The sequence below is a fragment of the Periplaneta americana genome, chromosome 7 (assembly GCF_040183065.1).
Source record: "Periplaneta americana isolate PAMFEO1 chromosome 7, P.americana_PAMFEO1_priV1, whole genome shotgun sequence".
Taxonomy (NCBI): Eukaryota; Metazoa; Arthropoda; class Insecta; order Blattodea; family Blattidae; genus Periplaneta; species Periplaneta americana.
In genome coordinates, this window is record NC_091123.1 from 114,124,208 (window position 1) to 114,146,691 (window position 22,484).

The 22,484-nt window shown below is 35.1% G+C and overlaps 1 protein-coding gene across 2 annotated transcripts in view; it reads left to right on the forward strand.

Moving 5' to 3' along the window:
• The window catches only part of LOC138703373 (serine-rich adhesin for platelets-like), a 425,014-nt gene that overhangs the window by 121,943 nt on the left and 280,587 nt on the right, over nt 1–22,484 (forward strand). Inside the window, exon 1 of one of the 2 annotated variants that reach the window (XM_069831198.1) lies at nt 12,355–12,552. The exons of the other annotated variant lie outside the window; for it this stretch is intronic. The gene's annotated coding sequence lies outside the window, so the exon portion shown is untranslated. Of the gene's footprint in view, nt 1–12,354; nt 12,553–22,484 lie in introns of those variants that run through there. 2 annotated transcript variants of the gene reach the window in all.

The window sequence follows — 22,484 nt, forward strand, 5'->3', positions numbered from 1 at the left end:
CCGAACCTATTGCTTTACGTCCATCGGCGTATAGAAATTGAAGAGTCCACTGCAAGAATGATGGATGTCATTTGGAATACATTTTGCAGGAGAAGCAATTGAAAGTTTGAAATGCTTAGCGCTCAAAGCTTAACTGTGATTTTCCGATCATTACTGGACAATGACTATCAGTGTTAATGCCATATAACTCTCTATGTACATTCTATATGTCTTAAGCTATGCATTGACAGTCTTGGTTTATTTTCGACAAGAAAGTGACATCCATCATTCTTGCAGTGAACTCTTCAATTATTTACGTTGACCTCCGGCTAGTGGACTGTGCTAAGGTTCTCTTTACATTCAGGTTTTATGCAAACAAACCTCACATGTCCCTCAATCAATCCTTTCCGTATAATGGCCAAACGTTGATCGGAGAAACTCTAAGAATGTGAGAATGGAATGAAATCGACATAATATGGTGTTCATGCTAAACATGTAGAAACGGGAGAATAAAAAAGTGTTTCAGTTATTGTAGTCGTGTCAAAATTACTCTATTTTATAGGTTTTTGAAATAATTTATTAGAGGATAAAGGCACTTAATTTTAATTTTCACACAAATTTAATATGCGGCACTAATGATATTGAAACAAAAATCAGCAAGAAAAATGTAAGAATTACAAAGTGTTAGATATGTCATAATTTCATATCTCTACTCTAACTAAATAGTTCTATGATAATTTGTATCCTTTTCCCTATTTTAGATCCAATTGTGTTTATTGAAAATTAAAAATCATGAGAAAAATTAGTAAAAACTAAGGTTATGGAATGTTGGCTCTGAGGACGACCACAGCAAAAGGGCCGAAAAGTCAGCTAGAGCAAACAAAACGACGTGGCAGAAGCCCGGAAAGCAACAACCCACCTAAGATTATGGAAACCTGTTGAATCATTACCTAATAATTCAATCATAGAAATATTTTTCTAACTTAATTCTGATTGTCTTTGTATACTTTTCCTTTGCTATATTCTTACGTATTTTCCTTCGTCTTTTGCCTTTTCTTCTTCTTCTTCTTCTTCTTCTTCTTCTTCTTCTTCTACTTCATTTTCCATGCAACGTTGTTACACTGTTTTATAACACTTAAAGCAATGGGGACAGGAATTTAAATATAATTACGCCAACAGAAATAATGCTCGTAAATATAATTTAATGTAAACGTATTAAAAATTGTTTATGAATAATATGCATTAACTTTCTTCTGGACAAACACGTTAAATGAAATATTAATAATTTTCTACCTTCCCAATCGAAAAATTAATAATACTTATTATAATTTCTCTCCAATTGAGACAGAACATGGTAACATAATGTATGCTTAGTTACAATTTTATTACTTGTACTAGCCGTAGTACCCGTGCGCTCCGCTGCACCCGTTAGAAATAAATATAAAGTAATTGCATAATTAAAATAGGACGTTTGATCCAGGGAACATTCGTGTTTGATAGAAGGATAAATCGTTTAATATGTTACTTAATTTAAATTGCATCCAAATAATTAAAATGCGATCATTTTGGTCCAGAGACCACTCATTTGGTGCAATGACAATTACTTTAACCTGTTTCTTAATTTTTATTACATGCAACCATAGTTTAATGAAAATTGAACATCATTTAGATTTAATGTGTACATTTTATTTTACTTGTTATAGGTTTCCATTGAATTATGGTAATAACTTAATTTTAACCCTTGTTTTCTACGTATTCAGTAAATGGCGCTTGGCCCACTATGGTTGTGAACCCTTCAAATAACTTAAATTATATTATGTAATATTACATATTATATTATATTATATTATATTATATTATATTATATTATATTATATTATATTATATTATATTATATTATATTATATTATATTATATTATATTATATCAGAAGTTACTGTAATAACATTATAGCACTGTGTCCATCTAGAGAAACTAAACTTTCCAATGGTGAAATAATAATTAATTATACAAATCGGTTAATTTAGCTTCCGATATTACTTCATACAAACACAGAAACATTCTCTGTAGGCTATCTTTCATAGCTTTCGATTGTTGCTGTCCAAGGCCCCTTATAGACGAAGTCATTTGTTTTTTAATTCATTTCACTGCCTTAGATGGCAGTTATTTTAATTTTAAAACTCATTTATTTCATTAAATATCAGTCCTATCAAAATTTTTCAAGGAATAAAACGTATCGCAAATTATTTTTAAAGAAACGTTTGTTATGTAACATTTTTCACAAAAATCAATAATAAGCGAGATATCTCGATTTATTTAATTCAGGCCCCCTTATAACCCCCCTTTTAAATAATGTATTTTGAATGCCATATAGCCTAAAATCTAAGTTACAACGAACTTAATTTATATTCCAATTTTAATCGAAATCCGTTCAGTCATTATCGCGTGAAAAGGTAACAAACATAGACAGACAGACAGACAGACAGGCATACAAACAAAAATGTCAAAAAGCGATTTTCGGTTTCGGGGTGGTTAATTATATATGTTAGGACCAATTATTTTTGGAAAATCGAAAATTACCATAAAAATTTCGGCTACAGATTTATTATTAGCATAGATGTTGCTTCGCCGAATGATTGGTGCAACGACTCTTCATTTCGGAGACACGAGATTTCGACACTGAATAACCTCTGCATTTGGTAGTGTTGTTAAATGAAATGCTTGTACTCTATTATGTATTCATTTCTATCAGTGATTTATTAGTCTATTATTTTGTATATTTTTAATTTTCCACCACGTTTTTTTCTTCGTTTCCTTATCACTTATTTTACATCCCGCAACAGTTCTAAGGAGTTCCATTTAGTTCCTTGTGTTATGCTGCTCTCTCTCATTATACACATATAGCTTCCATATAGTTGAACATTATCTTCTTTAGTAAGATTCATACAGTAGAAAACATGCTGAGGACTGGCTTCCTCCCAGTTATACTGTAGTTCCTGTCTATGTAGAAGATTTTCATTACATTCATAAGTTTCGTAGATTTTACGTGGCCCGTTTTTAATATGGTTAATCAAGTTTGGGATTTTCTTGTTAGTGGAAGTAACGTGCCCTTCCCAGGATTACGACTGATATACTAATCGTGTTGCAGCTGAGTTTCGTATTTCTTTAAGTAATTGTTTTTCTTGCTGAAAACAGTGAAAAAATAAAGTAGCAAATTTCATTCAATTAATCTAAACTGATCAATTTATTTATTTATTTACTTATTTATTTGTTTGTTTGTTTGAAATGAATACAAGTTAATACAAAGTAAGATAAACTAGCCCACTCCTGAATGAGTAAGACTCGTGCTCAGGAGGGGATTTCAATACAGACAAAAGTAAAATTAAAATTGAAAGTGAATACAGATTAAAACGTGTTTAATATGTTTAAACCCAAACTATACATCGAATACAGTTTTATATTTCTTTTTGTTAATTTGGGGAGGATTCGTGGTTAAAATAATATTAAAATAAAATTTGTTTAATAATCTGGGACCTTGACTCATGCTGCATTGGTTTTACATTTAGGTTCAGACAAACGCAGAGAATTCGTATTTTTAGTTCTATCTTCTATCTTCTACCTTTCAAAGTTATTAAGATTTCTGTGAAAATATATTAATAAAATAAAATAATAAATTTGTTTAATGTTGAAAACTTTGAAATGTTTAAACAACATTTCAGTTGAGTAATCTTTCTGCTTTTTTAAACAAATTTTTAATACTTTTTTCTGTAGTAAAATTAACGGATATAGGTTGGATTTATAAGTTCCAACCCAACCTATAATACCTTACTTAAATATAGATTAAAATAATGGTAAGTAAATTATACGTAAACAATTAATTCACAAAATATTTCTTAGAACAACACAGTAATATAATGTTTTACGTAATTTATTATAAAATAATGAATATGATTATACCATTTTAAATTATCAATAATTATACCTAAGTATTTAACTTCCTTAATTTCATTCATATGTGAACAATTGCAATTTATATGGGAAAAATAAAAATTATGCATTTTAATTTGTAGAGTCGATAAAATTGGTTTAATACCTTTAATATTTAAAGAAAATGGGATAGTTATTGTTTTAACTTTATTCATTACAAGTGAATTTAAATCGAACCATTTTTTTATTAATTTTAAGCCGCAATTTGCATTATAATAAGCAACAGTCCAAGTTTTTCCACTAAAAAGTAAAACAATATCATCAACATACGAATATAAATCACCTTCATATTCTTTAAGGTCTATAATTAAAAGTTCATTAATATATATTACTAATAAAATCGGTCCAAGGACTGTTCCTTACGGAACTCCTATTTTCATTTTAATAAATTCACTTAATTCATTATAAATTTCAGTAGCTTGAACTCCATCATTTAAATATGATTTTAATAAATTAAAAGGATTGAATTAACAGTGACAGAAACAACAACATACTTTTATATATAGTCTAACTTCTATAACTCGATTTTTCGATACCTCGAAATAATTTTAATTTTCCGCCGGAATCGTATGTAATTTATATGTAATATTTCTTCTGTAACTCGATTTTTTCCATATCTCATGGATATCCTCTTCCAAGTAGGAAATAAAAATTCTTTAACCCGATTTTAAGTTGAAAGCGAAAGTTATGTACACATATATGTAAGTAAAATTGAATGAATGTGATGAAGTACCATTACTTTAACAAGCATTGCACATTAGTATTTTCCCTTCTTTGAAAGTGTCTTTCCAAGAATCAACCCATTAGTACTAATCCTACCCCTGTCAATCACTACAAGCATGTTGTACCGTAACGATATAGCACAATGAGCACTACTGCGAGAACATATTGGCATGCTTTTAACATACTCAACTTAAATTTTGTTGTGAATTGCTAAACTCGTCATCCTGCAAAGTAAAGAAAGATTCTATGGACAACCTAGACTTCTCTTTATTGAAAGTTAAGCGGTAATACTTGCATCAATAATAATTTTTGGTATTGAATTTTCTTTTTCATGTTTTCTAAATCTCGAATTTTCAATAACTCGAAGTTTTACCAGTTTCCGGAAGCACTTCGAGATATTGAAGTTCAACTGTAATAAATCTTGAACTGACAGCATCATAAATGCACTTCTAAAACTTTTCCCGCACTGTATTATTGAGATATTATTCATATGACTCAAATTTTATTTTGTTTTAAGTAAGCCTATTTATTTATTTGTCTATAACAGGGAAAGCCCCAATTGGAATAGAATAATACAAAATTATAGTTACTTATGGAGCATAAACGTGAAGAAAAAAAGAAAAACACGATAAAAGAGATACAGATATAAAAACAAATGAAGCATGAAAAAGAAATAAATACAGATATAAATACAAAATATAAAATGTAACAAATGAAAATGAAAAATCAACTATAGTGAATATTTTTAGTATCAAATGTCATATGTGATATAAAAAAGCTGAAATCTAGATCCCATATTTTACATAATTCATTGCATTTAGAACACATTCCCAACAGTGGTAAATTTTTATGTGACGAGATATTTGTTTTATTGTAGTGTAATTATTGGCGATTTAATAAATATGTGATATTCTAGCGTTAAGCTGAATTTGTGACAATATTTCGCTATTATCTAGTAGACCATTGAATATTTTATACTTACTTACTTACTGGCTTTTAAGGAACCCGGAGGTTCATTGCCGCCCTCACATAAGCCCGCCATTGGTCCCTATCCTGAGCAAGATTAATCCAGTCTCTATCATCATATCCTACCTCCCTCAAATCCATTTTAATATTATCTTCCCATCTACGTCTCGGCCTCCCCAAAGGTCTTTTGTCCTCCAGCCTCCCAACTAACACTCTATATGCATTTCTGGATTCGCCCATACGTGCAACATGTCCTGCCCATCTCAAACGTCTGGATTTTATGGTCCTAATTATGTCAGGTGAAGTATACAATGCGTGCAGTTCTCCGTTGTGTAACTTTCTCCATTCTCCTGTAACTTCATCTCTATTAGCCCCAAATATTTTCCTAAGAACATTATTCTCAAACATCCTTAATCTCTGTTCCTCTCTCAAAGTGAGAGTCCAAGTTTCACAACCATACAAAACAACCGGTAATATAACTGTTTTATAAATTCTAACTTTTAGATTTTTTGACAGCAGACTAGATGACAAAAGCTTCTCAACCGAATAATAACAGGCATTTCCCATATTTATTCTGCGTTTAATTTCCTCCCGAGTGTCATTTATGTTTGTTACTGTTGCTCCAAGATATTTGAATTTTTCCATCTCTTCGAAGGATAAATCTCCAATTTTTATATTTCCATTTCGTAATATATTCTGGTCACGAGACATAATCATATACTTAGTCTTTTCGGGATTTACTTGCAACCCAATCGCTTTACTTGCTTCAACTAGAATTTCCGTGTTTTCCCTGATCGTTTGTGGATTTTCTCCTAGCATATTCACGTCATCCGCATAGACAAGAAGCTGATGTAACCCATTCAATTCCAAACCCTGTCTATTATCCTGAACTTTCCTAATGGCATATTCTAGAGCGAAGTTAAAAAGTAAAGGTGATAGTGCATCTCCCTGCTTTAGCCCGCAGTGAATTGGAAAAGCATCAGATAGAAACAGGCCTACACGGACTCTGCTGTAAGTTTCACTAAGACACATTTTAATTAATCGAACTAGTTTCTTGGGAATAACAAATTCAATAAGAATATTATATAAAACTTCTCCCTTAACCGAGTCATACGCCTTTTTGAAATCTATGAATAACTGATGTACTGTACCCTTATACTCCCATTTTTTCCTCCAATATCTGTCGAATACAAAAAATCTGATCAATAGTCGATCTATTACGCCTAAACCCAGACTGATGATCCCCAATAATTTCATCTATATATGGAGTTAATCTTCTCAAAACGATATTCGACAAAATTTTGTACGACGTCAACAAAAGTGATATTCCTCGAAAGTTACTACAATTAGTCTTGTTCCCCTTCCTAAAAATAGGTACGATTATGGACTCCTTCCATTGTTCTGGTACAATTTCCTTTTCCCAAATTGCAAGTACAAGTTTATAAATTTCACTAGATATTGCCCTTCCACCCTCTTGTATTAATTCTGCTGGAATTTGATCAATACCTGGAGACTTGTACTTTTTCAGATTTTCTATCGCAATTTCGACTTCTGAAAGTGTGGGTTCCGGTATAAATGGCTGAGCAGTTTGTATTTCAATTTCGTCCCGATCATTTCTATTTGTCCTATGTCTATTTAGTAGTTGCCCAAAATAGTTTTTCCATATGTTCAGGATTGAATGAGAGTCTGCAAGCAAGTCACCATTCTCATCCTTGATCACATTTACCCTTGCCTGATATCCGTTTTTAAATTCCTTTATACCCTTATATAAATCTCGAATGTTTTTATTCTTACTATTTGTTTCTATCTCATTCTGTTTTTCCTTCAAGTAATCTCTCTTTTTATTCCTAAGTGTACGACTTGCTTTCCGTCTTTCATTGAAATAATTATCTCTATTCTCCACGATTGGATCCTGTAAGAATTTCAATTTTGCCTGTTTCCTTCTATCTACTACAATGGAACAATCTTCATCGTTTCTTTTTCTTAGTTTCATGATAACCTATACTCTGCTCAGCTGCAATTTTGATATTATCTCGGATATTGTCCCACACGCTATTAACATCTAACTCTTCCTCAGCTTCGTCAGCAGTTGCTAAAGCAGCAAACCTATTTGAAATTTCAACCTGATAACGTTGCTTAGTTTCCTCTTCCTTTAATTTCAGAATATTGAATCTACTAATATTAGCTTGTTGCTCTACTCGCTTGGCTACCGATAGCCTTTCTCTTAATTCTCCAATTACCAAATAATGGTCAGAATTACAATCTGCTCCCCCAGAAAGTTCGAATGTCTACTATACTAGTGTGCCTTCTTTTATCTATCAAGATGTGATCTATCTGGTTATGTGTCATTCCGTCTGGAGAAGTCCACGTATATTTATGTATATCCTTATGGGGGAATGTTGTACTCTTGACAATTAAATTTTTTGATGTAGCAAAGTTGACTAACCTAACTCCATTGTCATTACTACTTACGTGTAGGCTCTCTTTTCCAATTGTTGGTTTAAAAATATCCTACCGTCCTACTTTAGCATTGAAATCCCCCAATAAAACTTTCATGTGATGTCTAGGCAACTGATCAATTCCTCATAGAAGCTATCCTTTATATGGTCGTCTTTCTCTTCTGTAGGGGCGTGAGCATTTATAACTACGATATCGCACCATCTACCCTTAAGTACTAAATACGATAACCTGTTTTCAGAGCATGGGAGTAGTGACAGTACGAGGAAGAGGAATAAAGTGCATAAGATTTGCTGATGATGTGACGTTATTAGCAATAGAAGAGATGATACAAAGGGATATGCTACTGAAGCTAAATGACAGCTGTGAACAGTAGCTATGGAATGAAGATGCATGTCAACAAGATGAAATCCATAGTCATAGGAAGAAACGTAAAGAAGGTAAACTTGCGAATTCTAAATGAGGCAGTAGAGCAAGTGGACAGTTTCGAATACTTGGGATGTACTATAAGCAGTAACATGAGCTGCTGCCAAGAAGTCAAAAGGAGAAAGCAATGGCAAAGGAAGCTTTTAATAGAAAAAGGAGCATCTTTTGCGGACTTCTGGAGAAATAACTAAGGAAGAGAGAATGAAGTGCTCTGTGTGAAGTGTGGCAATGTATGGGTCAGACAAATGGACATATGATGAAGTAGAGAGAAGTGGCGAGAAGCATTTGACATGAGGATATGGGGAAGGATGGAGCGTGTGAAATGGACAGACAGACTAAGAAATGAAGCTGTGTTGAAAAGAGTGGGTGAAGAAAGAATGATGCTGAAACTGATCAGGAAGAAAAAAAGAAATTGGGTGGGTCACTGCTTGAGAAGAAATTGCCTTCTGAAGGATGCACTTGAACTAATGGTGAGCGGGAGATGAGTTCGGGGCAGAATAAGATATCAGATGATAGACAACATTAAGATATTGGATCATATGTGGAGACTAAGAGGACGGCAGAAAATAGGTAAGAATAGAGAATGCTGTGTTTACCATGAAAGACCTCCTTTGGGCAGAACACTATGAATGAATGAATGAATAAAATTAAAGTTATGATTTATTTAACGACGCTCGCAACTTCCGAAGTTATAGCATCGTCGACGGTGTGCCGGAATTTTGTCCGCAGGAGTTCTTTTACATGCCACTAAATCTAGTGACATGAGCATGTCGCATTTAAGGACACTTAAATGCTATCGACCTGGGTCGGAATCGAACCCGCAACCTCGGGCACGGAAGGCCAGCGCTGTACCGTCTGTGCGTTAGAGCGACTGAATGAATATATATATATATATATATATATATATATATATATATATATATATATATAGGGAATGATTTTGAATTCTTTCAATACATTTACATTAAAAGTGTTACTTTTGAAAGTTTGAATCTATTAATGTTTTCCATCATGGTGAAAGTTTTACTTGTCCACCGCTGTAGAGAAACAATTAGCATGCCTGACCGCGAAACAAGTTACCTTGTTGAGGTTTTCCCTCAACCAAATGAAGCAAAATTGTTGGATAACTTTCGGCGTTGGACCTCGGACTCATTTCGCCATCATAATTACACTTCCTCTCTTTCATCATCATCATCATCATCATCATCATCATCATCATCATCATCATCATCATCATCATCTCAGTTTCTTTCCCATATTTCGGGCTTGCTCCGATGTAGAGTCTGTTGCTGGCCTCCGACGAACTTGGACTCCATAGCATGTGGTAATTGGTTGCTGGTGGTAGTGCTGTGTACCGTGGACTCTGGCTCATAGTAGCTCGTGGTACCGTGGTTGAGGCACCGCGATGATGCCAACGCGGAATGGCAAATAAATTCTGTAGGTTGTGTGGGAGTTCTTAGGCGGCCCGCAGGGGAATCTGTAGCGCGGAGGGTCTTAGGCTATGCACGTCATTCCATTCCGGGTAGTACAATGGGTTCACCCAAGCGGCCTACATATAAGGGCATTCCTCAGCCCGTGCCCTTCCCCTTAAGGATGACTAGTAGATAGTTTTACTTAAATATTTTATTTATAGGCCTACATTTCGTTAGTAGAATTTCAATTGTTGCAACATCTTCAATTTTCTTGGCGCTTTGAGGGTATTTAGGTAGGATAAATTACATTCCAAACATTGGGCTCTCTGATCCCTCAAATGGGAAGCAACGAAGCAAGAGTGATTTCTTTGTAATGTAATCAATGTGGAAAGCAATAAGGGACTCAGGACTGCAAAAAACTAACACAATTTATTATAAATCCTTACAACTATTAGCATATGCGGATGACATAGATATCATTGTCAGATCTACAAAGGTGCTGAGTGTTGCCTTCACCTCTCTGGAGAAATCGGCAAAGAAAATAGGACCACAGATTAATGAGGGGAAAACTAAATACATGTTAGCTAATCCAAAAAGAATAAACAATCCACCTGACCATATTCAGTTTAGACATTATGGGCCCTATTTATAGACATTTCTAGCGCGGGCTTCCGGTGGATCATCGGCGAACTAACGTTTTTCGTGTTCATAAACCAGTGCTAGCGATATGATATCATATGAATCCCGTACAAGTACCAGTCGATGGCCGGGGTTAGTTTAGCACGCTTAGAGTGCGGGCTAGCGGAATGTCTATGAATTGCACCCTAGGTCTTCAAGTATGTGAATAGTTTTACATACCTGGGTTCCTTGATTGATCAAGGAAATAACATAAGTCTTGAAATTAAGAAAAGAATACTCTGTGCAAATAGCTGTTATCATGGCTTCATAAGACACATTAAGTCTAAAGTATTAAAGTATTAAAAGTAAAATCATAATACACAAAACTTTGATTAGACCAGTGCTTACCTATGCCTCAGAAACTTGGACTCTTAATAAACAAGATATAGACAGATTAAATAGCCTATCTTTAAGAGAAAAATACTAAGAGCAATTTTTGGACCAGTACAAGTAAACGATGAATGAAAAATACGATATAATGCTGAAGTCCACACCTGTGGAGTAACGGTCAGCGCGTCTGGCCGCGAAACTAGGTGGCCCGGGTTCGAATCCCGGTCGGGGCAAGTTACCTGGTTGAGGTTTTTTCCGGGGTTTTCCCTCAACCCAATACGAGCAAATACTGGGTAGCTTTCGGTGCTGGACTCCGGACTCATTTCATCGGCATTATCACCATTTCATTCAGACGCTAAATAACCTAGATGTTAATACAGCGTCGTAAAATAACCCAATAAAATAATGCTGAACTACAGTATATAAAGAGCCAAACATCATTACAATAATAAAAACTGATCGTTTGAGATGGGCTGGACATTTGGCAAGAATGGAAGACTCGCGACCAGCTAAAAGAGTCTTTTTATATAACTCAGGAGGACAGAGGACTAGAGGAAGACCGAGAGCTAGATGAGAGGGTGACATAGAAAAGGATGCTAAAAGTACTGGAGTCCATAACTGGACTGGTAGAGCAAAAAACAAAGAGGAGCGGCGAAGACTTCTTAGGACAGCCAGGACTCTTGATGAGTTGTAGCGCTGATGATGATGATGATGATGATGATGATGATGATGATGATGATGATGTAATCAATGTGACTTGGTAGGAATTCCATTTAAGACGACACATTGTACACTTAAGACAAGAAACTAATATGAGTCCTTGTAGAGATAGATTTCCAATCTCCTTGCCGGAAATTGAAAGTGAAATCGTTTGATTTGTCAGTTTACATCACTGAGTTACAGCGGAGCACTTATTTAGAGATCTTTTTTCTCAATTTTCGTTTAAAGGGTCGGCTACCCGCCAGGAATGTAATCTTCCCGCTCTTGAGATGTGACTGACTCCAAATCGGCCTTCAGAAGGCCTCGGTTACGTAACGGCAAGACAACCGTTTCTGTCGTTTTGACATCTTATTTGGGATGCAGCGCTGTTACACAACTCTGGCAGCACAGCGGCCCCTGGGCATGTACAGGGAACAGCGACGGCCACTAATTGGGCAGAAGATCGTTCTCCCGCACTCTCACCTTCGCGCCAACAACCGCTACAAGAGGAAATGTGGATTGTTACTGACCATTGCTGAACCAAGCAACAGCTAATGCAAGTCCTTGACCTCGTTTCAGAAAGATAATTTTTCTTTCGCACATTTTCTTTTCCTTTCCGCTATGAGGCGCTGTAGTCGCGTCCCACATCCTCCTCGCTTGAAGAGTGTGGGATCGCTCATGAGGAAAGAAAAAATGAAAGGGAGTCTGCAATTGTTGAGGGTTCATCTTGAACGGTCGCAGTGGTGAGGGAACCAGTTGTTGTCAACGCGTCGATCCTCTAAGGCACAGGGTTCAGGAGTTTTTAGTGCACTGTATCAGTTACTGTCGGACTACACGCTTGTCAACGTCGTCCGGGGGAGCTCGGGTCATTACACGGATTGCTGAGAATTAACCGGTAAGACACACTCTTTGATACTTACAGAACTAACAGACATCTGTGAATAAACGCAATCGTATTGGATAGTAATTAAATGGAAACAAGGAAGAATATTATAGAAACATTATTTTATTTATAAAGCAAGTGTCAGGAAGCCTTCCGGTGACTTTTTAATTAGTATTTGTTTTAAGACTTTTAGTATTATTTTTCGTTTATAACTGAAATCGATTCTAAGAAGACATTTGACAGAAAACGAACCCGAAAGATTTTATTTCTTCGTAACTGATAAATTAATCGAATTTTGAATGAGAGTTTGTTCCAAGGCGTATTAATATGCATACTTTTTCTTGTAATATCATTCTTCGCTTATATCTAAATAAATTCTAAGAAAATATTTGCCAAGCATATACGTACAACTTTAATTGCTCTAGATAAAATGAATATTTAAACACTTGTTTGTCTCGAAACATCTTAATGTCCGCACTATTTTTATTTTATTATTAATCGTTTATAATTGAAATAAATATTGTGACAAGATATTTTATAGTGAACAAGTGTGAAATATATAATTGACTTTCATGTAAACGTGATTTAATTAATTAAATGTTAGTGCCGAAAATAAATATTTTGTAGTTCGGTAATTTGTTTTTCTGAGTTTCAATTTCGCTCCTTATGAATATAATTTAGAGACGTTATTGAACAGATATACGTTAATCATTTTTAAAATCAATTAACATAACTTTATAACACGTTACTCGTAAGTAGACAGTTTATTACTGAAGAAAATACTTGAATATGATTACATTATTTCTACATCAGCATTTTCTAATTCTGACGAACAGCGTTTATTCCTTTACAAGAAAGACGATATCTCAGGTTTCAAATTAATGCACTAATATATTCCTTATTTGCACATATAGAGCTGTGTAACATGATTAACAAGGGAATTAGTTGTTATTGAATTCAATAATAACAGTAGTAGTAGGCTATTATGTTTAACGACGCTTTTATCTGCAGAAGTTAATCAACAGCGAAATTCAACGTGGGTGAGAACGACGAATTTTGCCTGAAACCTTCTTTGAAGAACAGGGTTCTTTTATGTGCTGCATATCTAAGACATTTAATTCACAGCCTTACTTGTCTCTTATAGGAAACCATGTAAATGATTTTATTGCTCTGAAAATCCACCGCCCTCGGTTGGGTTTGAATTGCAACCCTCAGATCCAATGGTATATTTTTCAATTTAATTTAATTTATTGTACTCCACAGATCTTACATCAGTATTACAGCTTTGAGAAGTTGCAGAGCCAAAAGTTATACAAAAATATAAAATGCGTAAACAGATTAATTCACTTCATCAGTTGAGAATGGAAAAAATTTAGTAATTCTGTTGTAAACCTTTTCTCTTGGCCCTTCGAAGCTTTAACACAAGTAAGTGCAGTAGTTAATTTTAAGACCGTAATACGTGAATAGTGAAATTCATTTTATAACCGATACTGACAGAGGGTAGATGGAAATCTGATTTATGTCTTGTTTTTAAAATTATGAATGTGTTGATTAGTACTAAATGTATCTTGGCTTTTAACATAAAACGTCATTAGAAAAAGAATGTGTTCTCAAAGTAACATCAACTTTTCTAAATTCTGGAAAATCGTTTTACATGGTGTCCTTTTATGCACATCTTTAATTATCCTAAGGTTTTTTTTTTGTAAAATAAAAATACGTTTAGCTTCCGATGAGTTGCCCCAGAATTTCAATCCATATTCAATAAATTATAAAATGAAAATATGCGAAGTATGCCATTTTAAGCAAGTACATATTGCCAATACAAGCTAAGGCCTTTAATGCATAAAAATAACCGCGAGACAGCCGTACAAGACTAATTTAATTTCATGAAAGATGTGTCATAATATATAAATTACACGGCAGAACTGCGAAAAGATAATCATTTCGTTGGTATAAAGAAGTAAGGAATAATTATACTTTTTTTAAAGACTGATCTAATAAATTTGAAAACACTTTTACGAATTACGTAGCTGTATTATAACGTACGAACAGTAAATCAGATCCCTCTACACGATGCCCAGTGTAACAATTTAAGGGTTCAAAGCCATAGTGGGCCAAGCGCCATTTATTAAAAACGGAGAAAACAAGGCTTAAAATTAAGTTCTTACCATAATTCAATGAAACATATAGCAAGGAATATAAAATATGCACATTAAAACTAAATTATATGTTAATCTTCATTAAACTATGGTATTCACTTAACTTTAACCCTTGCTTTCTCCGTTTTTAATAAATGGCACTTGGCTCACTATGGCGCTGAACCCTTCAATTGCAGCTTCCGGAAGTTGTCTTGTCATTTATGAAAATGACAGAAAACACTGTCTCTTATCACCCACAAACATTGCAACACAGATAATAGAAAGCATTAAAAATTATCCTAGTAATTTAAATATTAAGGCATCATAGCGTAGTATTAACTATGCCTGATTTTATTACGGATGTTATAAAATTATATTTTCTTATGCATTAATATTGCTGGTATATGAAAAACTGAATGAGAGAATTTTAGTATACGAGACACATTGATGGCGTAGGTGCGATTAGTGTTTGAGATGGTTAGAGAGTGAAGTCAGCTTCACTACTTCAGCGTGCACGTTGGGAGGAAAGTAATGAGAACTTTCTCGAGATTATGAATTGTAAAACAAGTCCGTTGAACCAAGTCGCTCAATTCTGTGCCGCAGTGATTGGCAATGTCACGGGTATAGAAATAATTCGTGTTCCTGCATATATAATTTTTTAATTAACCATAAGGAAAGTTAGCTTGTGTACTAATGCATTTCTAATATTCTATAGAGGATACTTCTAACGCTGGCAGAGTTAATAGATAATTTGTAAAACTTTTTATGACAATAAGTAGGCCTAGGATATTCTTTTTTCATAGTTTTATAGCCAATTTGTATTGTTTTAAGGAGTAAATGAAATATATTTGCGTACGTCACTGAGATTATGGAAGTACAACAAGGTCGTAGAAATGCTAGGCTTTCACTGTATGTTTACATAGTGCCTTCTTTGATTCGTAACTGCTTACAGTTTCTGGTCTTAAGGTAATATCATCCAAGACCTGAAGATTCGTGTGTTTTGAGTTAGTGTTTGAATCAGCGGTTCCAATAAAGCAGACCCTTTGAAGGGTCTTGGAATGGAATCTGTTAAGCCGTTCCGAAACGTTGGACATATTAGAGAGTTTTCGCACCATACTGGTACGCTAAATGGTTAACGTTATACGATGAAATAATATAACTTATATATATATATATATATATATATATATATATATATATATATATAGGTTAACGTTATGTTGACGTTATTGATGAAAAGACCAATCAGAGCCATTCATCTCACGTTATTTCATTAGTGAACCCTCTATCTCTAGACGGATAACGTGAACATGAATGAAGTTTACCGTAAGCCCAAGTCGGTGTTAAAACATGGCATCTCGTTTGAGATTGATCACTGTGGACGATATTCAACTATATAGAACAGCTCAAAATGGATAAATTATTCAGGCCGAAGTACAAGAAGGTTCAGGAAAGAATTTTTCGTTGAGATTCCAACAGGAAAAAGGTTGAGTTGTGAGTATTTCGTCAAACGAAAACGCTAATTTGTTTAACTCACCGTAACTCAGAAACCAATAAAGATTTTGAGTGGCGACCACTTTTAAATGTAATTTCCTTTCTTTCTCTACATTTCTCTTGGATTAACCCCATATCTAAAGTGAAAAACAAAAAAAGTTTCCCACTTACGAACGTTTCAAGGTGCGTAAATATTTGAACAGATCACATCGAAGTTAGTATTTTCTTCTCACTTTTCAAAAAAGATGTTCATTTCGATTTCTTTATATGCTTTCCTTAGATATTGAGCTATCAATTAAGAAAAATTACAGCGCGATTGATTGACTATCATAGGAGCTACGACATGATAAATCTTTAACGGAGCGGAAAATATCGTGTAATAGAGTCTTACGCTAAAGGAATATGTTCACGGATCCCTTAAGATTATTTCCGAAGTTTTATGAACATGAATATGCGTCACCAAATACGTCGTTACTGACGTCAACATAGCGTTAGCCGCATAGCGGGCGACAAGAGTGCGATAATTCTCTATTAAATCTCGACACGGTTAGAAAACCCGAATTCTTCACGATATTGGTACAATTAAAGAAATTGCTACACAATCCCTTACATCCTCTGTCATTCAATTTTTTTCGTCTACATATAATGCAAATAGAAACTTTCTCATGCCATTAAGTACTCATATGTAGCATACAAAAATTGCCTTGACTAATAATAGGCCTAATCTATTCTCATAAGTAACAATCTAAATGGTAGAAGGGACACAAATAAGAGAGGTTGCGCATCCTGATGGAGTTCCGTCCTCCCGATTGCCTCACTCCCAAATTACTGGCATCGGCAATGCATAAGTAATAATAAGTAATGTATAAGTAATATTTTGAGAAGAGATGATGAATATAGTGCCGATGGCAGAAAAAAGAAGGTACTTCAAGATTTGCATACGACATCGTGTTCGTCCATTAAAATATCCGATGGAACTGACAGTAGATAGTCGATTCTTAGCCGTGTATCTAGCTGTACGCCAGTATTTCCATTACGTTTAGAGATCCCATGACCTCGTTAGTATGATGTCAGCACGGTGGTTTCTAACATCGTCCGATGAGGAAGTGTGGAAATGATTAATTTCTATGTTGAGGTTGTATTTTCCCTGTCGTTCATCACTCTGTGAAGATGTCATTCATTCTAAGTTTGTGGGTTCGAATCTTCTTGTATGTACTTCAAAGGATTTCGAACTTCAGTATCGAATTTCTCGTGTTAATTGGTGTAGAGCTGAAGCTAAATGCCTTATTTTTAACATAGCCTACTATAAAACATCTTTATTTTAGTGTGATGGTATGGTACCGGTATTTGTTAATTTTTAAAGAATTTGTGATTTCTACAGAATATGATTACTAAAAGGAGTTGTAATTAGCGTTTTAATGTAATTTATTAGGCCAACTTGCAATATTTTGAACGTGGTGTGAGATCTTTGGGCTTTATCACCATGTCAGATAATCGTAAGTAATGTCATTAATTTCAGAAGGTTATTCTTTGAGATGCTTCAAACAAAATTGTATTATTTTGTAAGAAAAATTTCATGGCGTCATTTGGAAAAGTCGTTGATTGAATTCGCAATACGCTCAGTCAATTTAAGAGAGCGTGTATTGTTATAATAAATAATTGAAAGAATTTTAGTTTTGTCCTTTAAATGTGCAGAAACCTGCTCCGAAAAAACGTAATTTTTCGTTCTGCAAAGGAATTTTACAATGAGTAAATCCAGAGCCATAGTGCGTGCCGAAAGATTAGATCAATACAGAAAATCCATAATCCTGTCGAGAATCGAATCCTCAATCTTCGACGTGCAGTCAATGCCTTGACTATGAAGCTACGGCGTGCCACGTTATACAATTTTACTGTTCTTATATCGGATATTATTGAAAATGGTTCAGTTTTTCCAGTGGCGATGTCTTTCTTTTCGGCCAGTGTAGGCCTATATCAACACCAGGGCTATAGTAGAGAGTTTACGTCACTATCGTGTAGGCCTACTGTGCCGCAAGAGTGGAAAAATCCAGTCGCATAGCAATATAATATTTCTGAGCGATTTCTTCAGACCAGTGCCAGTGGTTTCGAAAGTGTAGTTCGCGACTTCCTAGGGTGTCGAGTAAAGAGATGAGGGGAGTTGCGAGATGGCTTACAAAATAAAACAAAAACTACATATATATGTTGTATTTTGAAATATAAACAACTTTGAACATAAAAATAAAAAAAGTTTAGTTACAAAGTAAAAAATAATTCATGCGGATCCAAAGCAGACCTACGCTCTGCGAAAAAAAGTAGGCTATAGTTTCAACATTCCATTAGTACGAACATATTTCAATGAGTCTTTCTCTAATAATTTCTGGAATTTCAGCCAGTTGAACAGAACTGTCTAAAAAGTGATTCACTGTCCATCTATAACTGTGATAATTGTTTTGAGCTTCTTCAAGAAAATACTAAAAGAAAACTGTTGTTTAAAATTCTGTAAACTTAATTGCATGGCCACAAAAGTAAACTCAGTTATTTGTCCTGTCATACGATACTCAGCTGAATTTTTTATAAGTACTTTAATACACAGCAGTGCATGACAGTTCTTTATGTCAAGTGATGTGAACCAAAAATCAAATTTCATTATAAATCCGTCGATTGTAACTCTGACTGTTATGTTAACATATTGGCCGTGTAAACTACTATTCGAAATACTGAAATATTCGAAAAATATATCAGCAAGGAAGACCAGTCTAAGAAGTTAAAGAGAATTGAATAACGTATGGCGTTCTGTCAACCCAATTGAGATATGTGAATATAAGGGGAAAATTGAGCCGGAGTCTGGTATAGTTCCTGGGTAGCTCAATCGGTAGAGCTTTGGCGCGCTCAGCCAAAGGTCCCGAGTTTTATACCCGGCCATGGAACAATTTTTCCCTTGAAATTATTCAAGTCAGCTTTACAGATTTGTATTGGAGAATTAGTTTACATATTCCTATTTCTAGTCTTGTAGGTACCGTTGGATTAGAAGTTGGGTGATATCCTCTGGTTCTGATTAAAATTATCTTTGTTATCGATTTAACAGGGATTTATGTTTTTCGAATGGGGTTAAGTACAAAGAGGGTCAAACAAAAATATCGTACAAAGCGTATTTTTTTTTATTAAAATGAGATCATTATGCACTCTTCATTCAGCAAATATTCTAGTGTCGAAACAGTTTCAGAAATAGATAGTTTGGTATATTGCTGAGTGGTTTAAATCTGGACATTAAGAGTTGAAACTATACACAGAGAAAATATTAAATTTAATAAATGGTGGTGGTATTGTTTAGGTATTTATGTAGCTCTCATAACTGACTCTTATCATCAGTCCATTTGGAAACTGTATGGCTACGAAGCTTGAAAGAATGGGCTATATCCTCTGCAAATTTTACGACCACAAAACTGATCAGTATATACCAAATAATGTAAATATGACAATACAGAGAAGAGCGATGTGATTTTCGTTCTAATTAGCACGACTGTGTGCTTTCGTATGAGAATATTTAATGGTATTCCAGATCGCATATATCTCAGATTGGCCATTCCCATGTTATGAATTGGCAACATATAAAAGTGAACAATCACTAGGATCTCTACTGTAGAAAATTAATTTTTTGTTAGCGACCGCTAGAAGGAAGTACTTGTACAAGCTATTACCGTAGTCTAATATATACAGTCACGAAACTTTAGTTGATGAGGGTACTAGGAACAATAGACTGTGCAGGTACTATTTCGCATTGTCTGTAATGAGGCGGTAGTAGCGATCCTAGTGGTTAGCAACTATCTATAGATGCATATTCACTACGTATTGAGCTTCGTGACTGTATATACTAGACTGTGCTATTACTCCATGTAATTTCGTCAGGGTTATAACGTGACTTCTTTAGCAGTCGCTATATGGCGGCATAGTCAAACTGATAAAAGTTGTCTTGAAAGTGCATTAGGCTGATCAATCTGTTTGTGATCAGGGGTAGTATGTGTTTACTTATATTTTTCACGTGATTCATCTTGTAACGACAGTAGAAATAAGTCACAACAGCATGTTTTCGGTTCTGTAAATGATATTGTCAGCCAAGTATAGGCCTACATGTATAACATATTGAGGGTGCTGTAGTTTCATTCTTAAATTAATACATATTCGAAAGGTTTGAAATATATTTGTCCGTTAAACGTGAATCTTACGTATTAACAACCGCAATAGAGCGAGTGTAACGAAGCCTCAAAACGTGGTTCGCGAGCTACAATTAGCGAGGAAAGTTCTTCTCGTAACAGATGTTAAGACACGCGACCAATCAAGTCAGAGCTTTTGCTTGAGCGACGTGGAAGCAGGAAGCTCTTTTCTTCACGCTGCAGATTGCTGTGTCACACAATAGGATATACCAGTCGTTATAAAATTGTGTTTATGTTATTACATGAATAAAAATCAATATATTGTGGAGATAATGTTTCAGACGACAACTTATCTTTTGGTTTATGTCTTTGTGAACTGCATTATCGCATACAATATATACAGCAAAACTGATATTTGTGATACAGTAGGCTTACGTTCGCTGAACAAAAAAGTTCAATGATGTCAATAGGAGCCACCGGCGTAGCTCAGTCGGCTAAGACGCTTGCCTGTCGATCCAGAGTTGCGCTCGGACGCGGGTCCGATTCCCTCTTGGGTCGATTACGTGGTTAGTCTTTTTCCTAGGTTTTCCCCAACCGTAAGGCAAATGTTAGGTAATCTTTGGCGAATCCTCGACCTCATCGCCAAATACCATCTCGCTATCATCAATATCATCGACGCTAAATAACCTCGTAATTGATACAACGTCGTTAAATAAGTAAAAAAATAATTACTATGATGTACCGAAGTACATATGGAGTTTCAGTGCATTAATTCTGGTTTCCATATGTGAAAAATCGGCTAAATGGAGAAAAATTCTCTCTGGTACCAGGACTCGAACCCGGGTTTCCAGCTTTACATGCTGGTGCTTTATCCACTAAGCCACACCGGATTCAAGTTCTAACGACAGAAAAAAGTTACACTTGTGCAAAATTAAATACAATTAATTAAGGTGAAGTGCGATGTCTTGTTTCATTTTTTAAAGGTCTTTTCTATGTGCAGGGCAGAAAACGAAAATTTATTTTCTTATTTGAATGTACAATCATACTAATTTGTGTTACGAAAGTATACAGTAGGATTTTATTCACGAGCGAATATTTAGCGCTCGCGGCGCAAGCCGAAGGTGATAAATTTCCACAAGTGTAAATAAATATAATAATTTATTATTAAATGTTACATTTGGTTCAAACACTCGGTTTAGGGGCCGATGGTTTCTTGTTTTACCTCCTCCTTTCATACCTACTTAGACACCAGTGTGGAGAAGGGGAGGGTATATCCTTGAGATTATGCCTGAACGCCTTTAAGCCGTAACGCAGTAATCCATATTTAAGCCTGTACGGGCAAGCGCACGCTACGGGAATATTGCTCTGCCCGCGGGTTACTACTCTTCCCCTACAACAGGGCTGGGCAGCAAGAGCGGATTCTATCTCTCACGGGGAGCCATATGATTTCTCTTCATCCCCTTTCTTCCCCATCGAACCCCGCGCAGCTTTGATTCAGTAACGGATGAATATTAAGCGTCCCCGTTTGGAGTCTGGATCCGCTCCCAATGCCCAGCCCTGCCCTACAAGAACGCACCGAAAGAGGGGAAGCGGGTCAAAGGTTGTCCATTTGCAAGTCAGGGAGAGTAGGAAATTTGCCTGCAGAGTTGAAGCTGGAAATAATTGATCTTTCACATTCTACATTATTTAAATGGACGTGTAATGACGACTTTCTTATCTTTACAATTCCTTAAATTATGAAATGTTTCCGAAGATTCTTAGATTTGTAGCGAAAATTAGAGTATTAAGATTTTCAGCAGTACATAGATCTACAGCAGCATTGTCAGACAGAAACTAAACGGAGCGGAGCGCTCCACTAGACTGGTTGCGTGCTCCGGTGTTTCCACAGACATAAGCAAGTTCACGCTCCGATCTAGCTCTACTCCTCTACAAAATTCCGGCACATCCGGCGACGCTGATATAACCTCTGCAGTTGCGAGCGTCGTTAAATAAAACATAACTTTTTTTTTTCTAGCTCTACAACCGGTTTTGGAGCTTACAACTCTGACACTACTGATCTACAGGGACATCATTTTATTTTTACTAACATTTTTAATATTAACTTGCCTATACCTCTGGATCAACGCCGTTTGCTACCCCCTTCCACGACTGGAGTTCGATG